The sequence below is a fragment of the Bombina bombina genome, chromosome 4 (assembly GCF_027579735.1).
Source record: "Bombina bombina isolate aBomBom1 chromosome 4, aBomBom1.pri, whole genome shotgun sequence".
Lineage (NCBI taxonomy): Eukaryota > Metazoa > Chordata > Amphibia > Anura > Bombinatoridae > Bombina > Bombina bombina.
This window is the reverse complement of record NC_069502.1, coordinates 1,065,480,036-1,065,492,436: the sequence shown is the minus strand read 5'-3', so window position 1 is coordinate 1,065,492,436 and position 12,401 is coordinate 1,065,480,036.

Below are 12,401 nucleotides of genomic sequence, written 5' to 3'. Positions count from 1 at the left end.
ACACTAACTAAACCTATCAACTTCTAAACTGCCGCCCTCCCCACATCACCAACACTAAATAAACATATAAACCTCTAAACCGCCCCCCCCCCACATCGCCAACACTAAATAAAACTATTAACCTCTAAACCAGCATCCCCCCACATCGTCAACACTAAATAAACCTATTAACCTCTAAACCGCCGCCCTCCCCCACATCTCCAACACTAACTAAACCTATAAACCTCTAAACCTAAGTAAAGTTACAATTAATTAACTAACTACCTATTTAAAAATAAATACAAACTTACCTGTAAAATAAAAAGAAAACCTAAGCTAGTTACAATATTACTATATACTAACTAACTAGTTAAAATAAATACATGCTTACCTGTGAAATAAAAATAAAACTTAAGTTTAAACTAAAAAAAACTAACATTACTTGTTAAAAATAAATAAATAATAAAACCTAACATTACTAAAAATAATAAAACCTAATATTACAAAAAATAAAATACTACCATTACAAAAAATAACAAATGAAATGATCAAAAATAATGAAAATTATTCCTAGTTTAATACCCTGTATAAAAAAAACCACCCCAAAATAAAAACCCCTAATCTATAATAAACTACCAATAGCCCTTAAAATGGTCTTTTGTAGGGCATTGCCCTAAATTTAACAGCTCTTTTGCCAAAAAAATTAAGATTACAAACCCCCATTCCCAAACCCCCAAAATAAAAAAACCTAACTAAAAAAACCTAATCTACCCATTGCCCTGAAAAGGGCATTTGTATGGGCATTGACCTTAAAAGGGCATTCAGCTCTTTTTCAGCCCATTACTAACACTAACCCTAAAATGATTTGAACAGCAAATAGGATTTAAGCAGCTCTCATCCAATTGGCTGATTTGAATTTTTCAGCCACTAGGAATGCAAGTATACCCCGATATAAAGGGGTACCTTTCATTCAATCCTCATTGCACGGTGGATGATTGCATGAAGAGGACCTCCACGTCAGACTGATGGACCTCCGCCTGGACCTCCACCTGAACCTCTGCCTCCGTGCATCCATCGACTGCTCCCCCTTCACTGGGATGAAGATATAAGATGCCGGTCCCACGATGGATACAGATGGGGCCGCCTGGAGGAAGATGCTTCACCGCTGGGATCAAGATCTTTCACCGGACTTCAGGAACAGTGAGTACTGACTTTGGGGTTAGTGTTAGCTTTTTTTTGGGTGTGGGATTTTTTTTATATTAGGGCTTTTATTATTTTTGATGGGCTGTAAAAGAGCTGAATGCCCATACAAATAACCTTTTTGGGGCAATGGGTAAATTAGGGTTTTTATTTTGGGGGTTTGGGGGGTTTGTAATGTTAGGGGGTATTTTGTTTTAATTTTTTGCAAAAGAGCTGTTAACTTTTGGGCAATGCCCTACAAAAGGCCCTTTTAAGGGCTATTGGTAGTTTATTATAGATTAGGGTTTTTTTATTTTGGGGTGGTAATTTTTTTTTTAAAACGGGGTATTAGAATGCAAATATTTGCTATTCTTTTGAATAGTTTGTTAATTTTGTAATGGTAGTTTTTTTATTTTTGGGATTTTTTTTTTTTTACATTAAGGCTTTTTTAGTTTTTATGGGCTGTAAAAGAGTGGAATACCAATTTAAGGTCAATGCCCATACTAATGCCCTTTTCGAGGCAATGGGTAGATTATTACTTTTTTTACTTCATTTTTTTTTAATTGGGGGGGTGGGGGGTTGTAATGTTAGGGGTATTTGTTTTATTTTTTGGCAAAAGAGCTGTTAACTTTAGGGCAATACCCTACAAAAGGCCCTTTTAAGGGCTATTGGTAGTTTATTATAGATTAGGGTTTTTTTTATTTTGGGGTGTTTTTTTTTTTAATGGGGAATTACAATAGGAATAACTTTTATTATTTTGGATAATTTTGTTTGCTAATTTTTTTAATGGTAGTTTTTTATTTTTTTTATTTTAGTGTTTACTATTTTTAGTAATGTTAGGTTTTATTATTTTTAGTAATGTTAGGTTTTTTTATTTTTAGTATTATTAGATTTTTTTTAAACAAGTAATGTTAGATTTTTTTAGTTTAAGCTTAGGTTTTAATTTTTATTTCACAGGCAAGTTTGTATTTATTTTTAAATAGATAGTTAATAATTGTAACTTTACTTTAGGTGTATTTTAATGATGTTCAATTTAGGGTGTGTTAGGTTTAGGGGTTATTAGTTTAATTTAGCTAGTTGCGATGAGGTTAATTATTTTATTTAGTGTTTGCGATGTGGGGGGATGTGGGTTTAGGGGTTAATAGGTTTATTTAGTTTTTTGGCAATGTAGGGGGCAGTGGTTTAGAGGTTAATAGGTTTAGTTAGTGTTGGTGATGTGGGGGTGGCAGTTTAGGGGTTAATAGGTTTATTATAGTAGTATCAATGGGGTGGGCGGCGGTTTAGAGGTTGAAAAGTTTAGTTAGTGTTGGTGATATGGGGGGTGATGGTTAAGAATTTAATAGATTAAGTTAGTGTTGGAGATATGGGGGGTGGCAGTTTGTGGGTTAATGGGTTTAGTTAGTGTTGGCGATGTGGGGAGCGGCTGTTTAGGGGTTAATAGGTTTAGTTAGTGTTAGCGATGTGGGGGGCAATGGTTTAGGGGTTAATAGCTTTATTAAGTGTGGGCAATGTCAGGGAATGGCAGTTTAGAGATTAATAGGTTTAGTTAGTGTTGGCAATGTGGGGGTGGCGGTTTAGGGGTTAATAGGTTTCGTTAGTGTTGGTGATGTGGGGGCGGTGGTTTAGGGGTTAATAGCTTTATTTAGTGTCAACTATGTCAGGGAACTGCGGTTTAGAGGTTAATAGGTTTAGTAAGTGTTGGCAATATGGGGAGGCGGCAGTTTAGGGGTTGATAGCTTTATTTAGTGTTGGCGATGTTGGGGAATGGGGGTTTAGATAATTTTGTTTCGGCAAATTAGTTAGTTATGTTAAGTTAAATCGTTTTTCGGATCCATTTGTTATTTCAGATCTGGGACGCGATCCGATCTACGGCGTAGTTTGCGGCGCAAGCGAGGGAACCCGCGTCGCCCGCAGTTCCAGCTCGCATCTCGAGCTATCCAATATATGGCGCCGTCAGATGCTAACGTGCCATAAGTCGGATAAACCAGCGATGTCCAGAAATCTGCGCAAGTAGAAATTTCTGGCATCGCCAGTCACTTGCGCCACGTTAGAAACTGCCGGCGCCTACAAAACCTGACTAAAGTATGAAATCACCAAAACTGTCTAACACGCCTCCCTAACATAGCCCGACACGTCTAACACGCCTCCCTAACTTAGCCCGACACGTCTAACCCTCTATCCGCTATCCCCTCTCACTAGCCTAACAATAAAATATATATTAACCCCTAAACCGCCGCTCCCAAACCCCGCCGCAACATAATAAAGTTATTAACCCCTATACCGCCGCCAGCTATATTAAATCTATAACCCCCTAAAGTGAGCCCCTAACACCGCCGCCATCTACCTTACCTACCCCCTAAAATGAGCCACTTCCCCGCCGCTATCTATTTTAAAATTATTAACCCCTAATCTAATCTCCCTACCCCGCCGCCATCTATATTAAATTATTTAACCCCTAAAATACTAAACTATCCCTACCACTAAACCTAAGTCTAACCCTACAAATAGCCCTGAAAAGGGCTTTTTGCGTGGCATTGCCCCAAAGTAACAGCTCTTTTGCCAGCCCTTAAAAGGGCTTTTTGCGGGGCATGCCCCAAAGAATTCAGCTCTTTTGCCAACCCTTAAAAGGGCTTTTGGCGGGGCTTTGTCACAAAGTAAACTGCTCTTTTGCCTACAATCTACATCCCCCTACACCACGGCCACCTATAATAAATGTATTAACCCCTAATCTAATCCCCCTACACCGCCGCCAGCTATATTAACTATATTAACCCTAATTATATTAGGGTTAATATAGTTAATATAGTTATTATATTATATATATTAACTATATTAACCCTAATTATATTAGGGTTAATATAGTTAATATCGTTATTATATTATATATATATATTAAGTATAATAACCCTATCTAACTCTAACATCCTAACTAAACTCTTATTAAAATAAATCTAATATTAATATTATTAATTAAAATATTCCTATTAAAATCTAAATACCTACCTATAAAATAAACCCTAAGATAGCTACAATATAATTAATAATTACATTGTAGCTATGTTAGGGTTTATATTTATTTTACAGGTAAATTGTTAATTATTTTAACTAGGTATAATAGCTATTAAATAGTTATTAACTATTTAATAGCTACCTAGTTAAAATAATTACCCAATTACCTGTAAAATAAATCCTAACCTAAGTTACAAATACACCTACACTATCAATAAATTAAATAAACTACAAATATCTATCTAAAAATACAATGAAATAAACTAAACTAAATTACAAAAAAAAAAACCCACTAAATTACAAAAAAATAAAAAAAGATTACAAGATTTTTAAGCTAATTACACCTATTCTAAGCCCCCTAATAAAATAATAAAGCCTCCCAAAATAAAAAAAATTCCCTACCCTATTCTAAATTATCCCCTTAAGGACACGGCCATTTTTCAATTTCTTTCCCTTAAGGACCAGGGCTATTTTTACATTTCTGCTGTGTTTGTGTTTAGCTGTAATTTTCCTCTTACTCGTTTACTGTACCCACACATATTATATACCGTTTTTCTCGCCACTAAATGGACTTTCTAAAGATACCATTATTTTCATCATATCTTATAATTTACTATTAAAAATATTATAAAATATGAGGAAAAAATGGAAAAAAACACACTTTTTCTAACTTTGACCCCCAAAATCTGTTACACATCTACAACCACCAAAAAACAACCATGCTAAATAGTTTCTAAAATTTGTCCTGAGTTTAGAAATACCCAATGTTTACATCTTCTTTGCTTTTTTTGCAAGTTATAGGGCCATAAATACAAGTAGCACTTTGCTATTTCAAAACCACTTTTTTTCAAAATGAGCGCTAGTTACATTGGAACCCTGATATCTGTCGGGAATACCTAAATATCCCTTGACATGTATATATTTTTTTTTAGAAGACATCCCAAAGTATTGATCTAGGCCCATTTTGGTATATTTCATGCCACCATTTCACCGCCAAATGCGATCAAATAAAAAAAAATGTTAACTTTTTCACAAACTTTAGGTTTCTCACAGAAATTATTTGCAAACAACTTGTGCAATTATGGCATAAATGGTTGTAAGTGCTTCTCTGGTATCCCCTTTGTTCAGAAATAGCAGACATATATGGCTTTGGCAATGCTTTTTGGTAATTAGAAGGCTGCTAAATGCCGCTGCACATCACACTTGTATTATGGCTAGCAGTGAAGGGGTTAATTAGGGATCTTGTAGGGAGCTTGCAGGGTTAATTTTAGCTTTAGTGTAGAGATCAGCCTCCCACCTGACACATCAGACCCACTGATCCCTCCCAAACAGCTCTCTTCCCTCCCCCACCCCACAATTGTCCCCGCCATCTTAAGTACTGGCAGAAAGTCTGCCAGTACTAAAATAAAAGGTATCTTTTTTTTTCTTTTTCTTTTTTGGAGCATATTTACATATGCTGCTGTGTAGGATCCCTCTTAGCCCCAAACCTCCCTGATCCCCCCCCAAACAGCTCTCTAACCCTCCCCCTCTACATTATTGGGAGCCATCTTGGGTACTGGCAGCTGTCTGCCAGTACCCAGTTTACAAAAAAAATGTATATTTTTTATTTTTTCCCCACTTTTCTGTATTGTAGCTCCCCCCCCCAAGACTAAACCCCCACCCCCTCCCAGATCCCTTCGATTAACATATTTATCCCCCCTCTCTCCCTCTAAATAGAAACCACTGTTCCATAGTGTAATGGTTCCCACCCGCTCCCTCCCCGTGCACGCGCCCGCCCGCCTCCCCTGTGCACGCGCGCACGTCCGTGCGCGCCCCCCAGCAATCCCGTCCACGATCCCGCCCACCGGTAAGCCATCGATCGCCGCCCACCCACCTCCCACGTCTGCTCCCACCCACCAACGATCGCGGCATCGATGTCCGGTGCAGAGAGGGCCACAGAGTGGCTCTCTCTGCATCGGATGGGGAAAAATGTTATTGCAGTGATGCCTCGATATCGAGGCATCACTACAATAACCGGAAAGTGGCTGGAAACGATCAGGATCGCTTCCAGCCGCTTTCAACCCCAACGTCGTACAGGGTACATCGCTGGTCTTTAAAGACCAGTTCGTGCAAGACGTACCCTGTACGACGCGTGTCGTTAAGGGGTTAAAAAAAGTTCAAAGCTCTTTTACCTTACCAGCCCTTAAAAGGGCCTTTTGTGGGGGCATGCCCCAAAGAAAACTGCTCTTTTGCCTGAAAAAAACCCCACAATACCACCCCCCAACATTACAACCCACCACCCACATACCCCTAATCTAACCCAAACCCCCCTTAAATAAACCTAACACTACCCCCCTGAAGATCTCCCTACCTTGTCTTCACCACACGGGCTGAACTCCTCATCCGATCCGGGCGATGTCTTTATCCAAGCAGCAGCAAAGTCTTCTTCCATCCGGCAGCATCTTCCATTAAGCGGCATCTTCAATCTTCATTCGTCGCTCCTCCGACGCAGAGCATCCATCCCGGCCGACGACTGAACGACGAATGAGGTACCGTTAAATGACGTCATCCAAGATGGCGTCCGTCGAATTCCGATTGGCTGACAGGTTAGGATTTATTTTACAGGAAATTGGGTAATTATTTTAACTAGTTAGCTTTTAAATAGTTAATAACTATTTAATAGCTATTATACCTAGTTAAAATAATTAACAATTTACCTGTAAAATAAATATAAACCCTAACATAGCTACAATGTAATTATTTATTATTTTGTAGCTATCTTAGGGTTTATTTTATAGGTAAGTATTTAGATTTAAATAGGAATATTTTAGTTTATAATATAAATTAGATTTATTTAATAAGAATTTAGTTAGGGGTGTTAGGGTTAGATAGAGTTAATATAGTTAATATAAATACTATAGTAACTATATTAACTATATTAACCCTAATATAATTAGGGTTAATATAGTTAATATATATAATGTAATAACTATATTAACTATAATATACTTAGGGTTAATATAGATAATATAGCTGGCGGCGGGGTAGGTAGATTAAATTAGGGGTTAATCATTTTAATATAGATGGCGGCGGTGTAAGGGGCTTACATTAGGGGTTAATACCATTAATATAGGTGGCGGCGATGTAGGGAGGGCAGGTTATAGGGCAAAAGAGCTGTTAACTTTAAGGCAAAGCCCAGCAAAAGGCCCTTTTAAGGGCTGGTAATAGAGCTTATTACTTTATGGATATTAGATTAGGGGTTAATAATATTAATATAGCTGGTGGCGGTGTAAGGGGTCAGATTAGGGGATAGATCAGGTGGATGGTGGCGGTGTAAGGGGCTCACATTAGGGGATAGATCAGTTAGATGGTGGCGGTTTTAGGGGCTCACAGTAGGGGATAGATCAGGGGATAGATCAGTTAGATGGTGGCGGTTTTAGGGGCTCACAGTAGGGGGTTAGTTTATGTAGATGGCGGCGGTTTAGGGGTTAAATACTTTATTAGGGATTGCGGCGGGGGATCGCGGTTGACAGGTAGATAGACATTGCGCATGCGTTAGATGTTAGGTTTTATTTAGCAGATCGCGGTTGACAGCTAGATAGACATTGCGCATGCGTTAGGTGTTAGGTTTATTTAGCAGCTAGTTTAGGGAGTTATGGGGCTCCAATAGTCAGCGTAAGGCTTCTTATGGCTGCTTTTTGTGGCGAGGTGAAAATGGAGTAAGATTTCTCCATTTTCGCCACGTAAGTCCTTACGCTGTATATTGGATACCAAACTGCGCTGGCCCAAAAAACTACAGGCGACGGCAGAAATATACGCGCGTAACTTCTAGGTTACGCCGTATATAGGATACCAAACCCGCGCAAATATTGGCGTCGCCAGCTTTTGCGGGTGACGATTTTTATCGGATTGAGCCCCCATTCTTTATTCATATTCATTATTCTATTGTAAACTTTAGAATAGAATAAAGAATATAAATAAAGAATGGAACCCGAAATAATGAACAAATCCGAAATAAAGAATGGATCCAAAAAATTATTTATCAACATAACTAATTTGCCAAAGCAAAAAATATTTTTTTAACTAATTTCCTAAAATGAAATGATTTAATTAACTAATGAAAACTAAACTAAACAAAATTATTTATTTAGTGTTGCACATGTCTAGTAGCACGTTTTATATTTCAAATAGTATTATTACAATTACCATTACAGAAAATTTCTCACGCTCATGTAAACTTTACACTACTTGTATGTCATTTTGTTTGTATGACCTCATTAAAAATATTTTATAAAATAAATGTATTAATAATAATAATAATAATTAAAAATTATTATAGATACTGTAAATTATTCTAAATAATCAATAGAATATATATATATATATATATATATAAAAATTTGCAGTATCTAAAATAATTATTAATAAATATTATTAATAGTTTTTAATAGTATATATTTAATATTTTAATAACACTCATTAAGATAACTAAGTTGTCATGCACTGTAATACGACACCACATTACACCTAAATTGAAAAACCCGAAGCGCATTATGCATATTTTACATTCCAATATTCTTCACAAAGAAAAAAAATAATTCTTATTAATAAACATTTAAATATATATATATATATATATATATATATATATGTGAATGAATAGGATATAGGGTAAAGGGAAAAAGGGTAGTTATTCTTATGGCACAACACTGGAAAAGAACCATATATATTTAGTGTTCTTCGGTAAATAGTTAGAAGTCCGTGGTAGTAGTACTGATAGAAAGATATTATACTAGCACAAGATACTAATAAATAAAAGAGGAAATGATGTATATACAATCAAATATAATTGACTGTTAGGTGGATCATATGTGTCCAACTAATAAAGTGTACTAGTAAATATAATCCTAATGTATGATCATGACAGACTTGAGGCAAATATGATAAATAGTTGCAATAAGTATTTACATCAGCTGGAGTAATAATAGTAATATTAGTATTAATATTAATACTGCATCTAGTTGTAACTGGTTGTGTTGGAAGGTCTCTCAAATATAATACTGTAATGTCAGACGACAAGGGATGTATTGAATCTATATAGCATAAAGTATGTGCTTATGCTAGTATTAGTACAATCGTAATTGTGGAAAAATATATTTGAATGTAATTTCACAAAAATATCACATATAACAGATACTGCTAGTACACTTTGCCGCTAGTATAATAATAATAAATATAAATCTATGGACATATAGATATAACCCAAAGTCCAGCTAAAAAACAAAAATGGATGAAGCAAAAAAATGCCAATACATACAAATATAAAATTAAAAACAAATGAGATCAAATGCGGTCAAATATAAATATAGTCCAAAACTATTAGTCAAGTCTATGATAGTTGATAAATCCTCATTCCACAACGTTCCAGTTGGGAGCCTACTTACACTCCTTCACCTCAATCACATGAGGTAAGTGCCACGTAGTGTTAAGATAAGTCTCCTTCCCGGTGTCAGCTGCAAGGCAGAGGTATGCCTTCTTTCAATGCTGGTCTCTCTCCTCACCGCTCCTTCCCGTAGTAAGTGCAATCATAAAAGAAAAAAGACATGCAATAGTGCAACACTGTATAAAAAAATCACACAATTTATTTGGATATAAGGATGTACGCTTACATCAAGAGTCCTCAATAATATGAGGTAATTAAAAGCTGTAAAATGTCCTTTACTCAAATGCGGGAACACGATGCTGTACAAATAGAATATGCACTCAGTGCAAACATAGCATAGGGTAAAATACAAGGTTCTGACGCGTTTCGAAGGGATATGAATGTTTTAGCCCTTCTTCCTCAGCTTTTAATTACCTCATATTATTGAGGACTCTTGATGTAAGCGTACATCCTTATATCCAAATAAATTGTGTGATATTTTTATACAGTGTTGCACTATTGCATGTCCTTTTTTCTTTTATGATTGCACTTACTACGGGAAGGAGTGGTGAGGAGAGAGACCAGCATTGAAAGAAGGCATACCTCTGCCTTGCAGCTGACACCGGGAAGGAGACTTATCTTAACACTACGCGGCACTTACCTCATGTGATTGAGGTGAAGGAGTGTAAGTAGGCTCCCAACGGGAACGTTGTGGAATGAGGATTTATCAACTATCATAAACTTGACTACTAGTTTTGGACTATATTTATATTTGACCGCATTTGATCTCATTTGTTTTTAATTTTATATTTTTATGTATTGGCATTTTTTTGCTTCATCCATTTTTGTTTTTTAGCTGGACTTTGGGCTATATATATTTGTCCATAGATTTATATTTATTATTATTATACTAGCGGCAAAGTGTACTAGCAGTATCTGTTATATGTGATATTTTTGTGTAATTACATTCATATATATTTTTCCACAATTACGATTGTACTAATACTAGCATAAGCACATACTTTATGCTATATAGATTCAATACATCCCTATATATGGTTATTTTTCAGAGTGTTGCGCCATTAGAATAACTACCCTTTTTCCCTTTACCCTATATACTATTGATTCACATTTTTAATCTATCAGGTGAATAGTACTTAGGGGCACTTTTCACGCTTGATAGGCATTCGAAGGCTGCAAGTTAAACACTCTAGTTTAGATTTACTTTTGGGTGTATCTTACAGCGCCATACCTACACATATCTTCTCTCATATATATATATATATATATATATATATATATATATATATATATATATATATATATGATAATGCTAATGTAAAATATAAATATTTACCAATATATCTATCAGAATATATATATAGGTAAATGTCTATATAGATATATATAGAAATATTTATTTTAAATAAAAATAAAATTTTCCTGTACATGAAGAACATTGGAATGTGGAATATTACTAACTCCTGTAGTGTTAGCATGCGAGCGATAAGTGTTTGTTTTTTTCCTCTACGATCTAGCACGGTCTTGATATCTGAAGTCCTGAAGTTAGCGCGTGCAGGGTTTCTTGTAATATGCACACTAGCCCGCATGCGCAAAAGGCTTACTTGCACACCACTTTTATCTAGGTCAAAATATTTATTTGTTAACAAATATTAATTTCCTTTTTTTTTAATTTAGTGACACAAAGGTATTAATGGTGAGAAGGTAATGCAAGGAAGGAAGAGAGAGTTAGTGAAAGTGAAGGGGGGAGAGAGGAGGAAATGTTTAAAGGGATTATTAAAGGGGTAGTAAGATGTGGAGAGAAATGGTTTATTAGGGCTTTTATTATTTTTAATGGGCTGTAAAAGAGCTGAATGCCCTTTTAAGGGCAATGCCCATACAAATAACCTTTTCGGGGCAATGGGTAGATTCCTTTTTTTTAGTTAGGTTTTTTTTTTTATTTTGGGGGTTTGGGGGGTTTGTAATGTTAGGTTGTATTTGTTTTAATTTTTTGGCAAAAGAACTGTTAACTTTAGAGCAATGCCTTACAAAAGGCCCTTTTAAGGGATATTGGTAGTTTATTATAGATTAGTTTGTTTTTTTGGGAAGTGTTTTATTTATAAATGGGGGTATTAGAATAGGAATATTTTTTTTTTATTTTGCATAATTTTGTTTCTTATTTTTTTGTAATGGTAGTTTTTTATTTTTGGGGTGTTTATTTTTTAGATTAAGACTTTTTTATTTTTAGGGTCTGTAAAAGAGCTTTTTTTAATTTTGGGGGTTGGGGGGTTGTAATGCCCTACATAAGGCCTTTTTAAGGGCTATTGGTAGTTTATTATAGATTAGGATTTTTATTTTGGGGTGTTTTTTTGTTTTTTTTACACGGGATATTAGAATAGGAATAACTTTTATTATTTTGGATAAATTTTGTTTGTTATTTTTGGTAATGGTAGTTAGGGGATGGCAGTTTAGCAGTTAATTATTTTATTTACTGTTTGTAATGTGGGGGGATGGGGTTTAGGGATTAATATATTTATTTAGTTTTGGCAAAGTGAGGGGGCGGTGGTTTAGGGGTTAATAGGTTTCGTTAGTGTTGGTGATGTGGGGGGTAGTGGTTTAGAGTTTAATAGGTTTAGTTAGTGTTGGCAATGTAGGGTCCACCGTTTAGGGGTTAATAGTTTTATTTAGTGGTTTAGAAGTTAATAGATTTAGTTAGTGTTAGCAATATGGGGGAGTGGCAGTTTAGGGGTTAATAGGTTTAGTTAGTGTTGGCAATGTGGGGGTGCGGTGGTTTAGGGTTAATAGGTTTAGTTAGTGTTGGCAATGTGGGGGG